Source organism: Mizuhopecten yessoensis, unplaced genomic scaffold, assembly GCF_002113885.1.
Source record: "Mizuhopecten yessoensis strain PY_sf001 unplaced genomic scaffold, ASM211388v2 hete_36030368, whole genome shotgun sequence".
Classification (NCBI taxonomy): domain Eukaryota; kingdom Metazoa; phylum Mollusca; class Bivalvia; order Pectinida; family Pectinidae; genus Mizuhopecten; species Mizuhopecten yessoensis.
This window is the reverse complement of record NW_018482718.1, coordinates 1-1,925: the sequence shown is the minus strand read 5'-3', so window position 1 is coordinate 1,925 and position 1,925 is coordinate 1. Positions and strand designations below refer to the sequence as shown.

Here is a 1,925-nt window from a genome sequence, read left to right as displayed (position 1 = left end):
TAAAAATATTACACGGGCGAATTCACTGGATAACAGGCCGATTATATGATAAAGTGTTCTACTGTCCGTTTGTCACAGCAAGAGGTCCATGGTGCCTGTATTTCTCACCTGTTCCTATCTGAATAAATAAAGCCACATCACATGATTTTGTAGGTCCTGATGTTGTGTGCTGGTCAACAGATCTTTTTCCCAAGGATCCTGGATCTGGGAAGTCCTGTGGGTGGCACCAGGACTCCACATACATAGGTAGGTAGGGGTGTGGCACAAGGTAGGAGTACTGGTTGCACCAGGATTGAGCCTACATAGGCTGGTAGAATTGTGGCCTCAGGATTGAGCCTACATAGGTTGGAAGGATTGTGGCCTCAGGATTGTGCCTACATAGGCTGGTAGGATTGTGGCACCGGGATTCAGTCTATATGCATAGGCAACATGATTCAACTTATGTATATAAACAGGACTGGCATCAGGATTCAGCCTAAATATTTATATAGGGTTGTGGCTAAAGGATTCAGCTTACATAGATGAGAAGGAGTGGCACCAGGATTCAAGCTACGGGAACTTGCTCTTTCATTCTTTCCGATGCCACACTGCCATGGAATGAAGTATGGCATCAGATGTTAGGAAAATAATGAGATTGAGGTACCAGTTGATTATTTCTGCACACATCAAATAAACATGTAGTTAAATCTGGAAAAAAAATAATCATGACATAGACAATTTTGTCTTAGTTAATCCAATAACAAGAAGGCATTGCTATAAACCATATATAATCCAGGAGAACTAGCTATATCACTTTATTGGTGTTAAAGGTATGGACCCTCCTGATGCCCTGACAGTGTGGGTCGCCTTAACAGATTCCAACATAGATAACGGCTGTGTGGAATTCTCCTCAAAAAGTCATCTAAAAGTAAATATTCTGTATTACACTCTCTTCTGAGTTACACCATGACAGCATAAAAACAATTCTGTTGTTAATCAGTAACATTAAGTTAATCAGCAATAATTATAATTTTATGTTAAATTATGGTAAACTATTGATAAATATCTTCAAATAGCTCACCTATCATGCTAATTCTAGTCTGTTCAACATTTAACTTCCGGTTATTTACCATAATATATACTTTTAACATTGTGATACAGGCAATTTCTACTTAACCAATTTTGAGAAGACTTTTCTTGTATCCATGCACAGAAATCGCATGGCTCTGGTACAGTTTACAAAACTACCAAGATGGCATTTTAATATAGTGCCTAGGATTTTACCTCCGTAGGACGGTCTTTAAAAAAACACATTTATGCTTAAAAAATACCAAATATCAGAATGAACCCATTCCGAAAAATTATGATTACAGTTGAAATACGTACCTATGATTTTGCTGATAGGGCCAGCTTGACCACACAAATACGATGTCAGACAAATCCATGCTGTTGTATGGCCAAGAAATTCCTGTGGAAGTAGAGAAATCTACCATTGCTTCTGCGGAATTGACTGCTGGTCAAGCATCTGTCCATCATGTGATGACCGTTCACTCCTCGGGACCTAACAATAGTAAGTGTAGAATCTTCAACGAAAACCTGCAAATATAACAAGATAATTTCTGTTAAGGAACCCCGTGCCACTGCTGAAGACTATACAGTGGAAACTGTTTTTCTAGCATGACAGTTGACCATAGCTTTTGAATAGAAAACAATACCCTGCTTGACTTTAATAAAATAATACTGAATATAAAAAAAGATATAAAATGCATCAACAAACAGTGTTTTAAATGTAAAAATTTAATGGTGCCAGGCCAGGTTTCAAACCCTGGACCTCTTATCATTATGCCATTGCTCTAACCAACTGAACTCCCTGGTCAACGGTTGTACCCTGGCCCAGTCACACTTAACCCTTTCACCCCTAGGTAACTTGAGTAGACTCTACCATA

General features: G+C 38.6%; 1 long non-coding RNA gene across 1 annotated transcript; it reads left to right on the top strand.

Annotated features, from left to right (window-relative positions):
• Positions 1 to 41: 41 nt before the first annotated feature.
• LOC110444127 lies at positions 42 to 1,469 on the top strand. Its single transcript, XR_002462204.1, has 3 exons — positions 42 to 246; positions 810 to 907; positions 1,384 to 1,469. It is a non-coding gene; the product is annotated as an uncharacterized LOC110444127 (long non-coding RNA).
• The last annotated feature ends 456 nt before the right edge of the window (positions 1,470 to 1,925 follow it).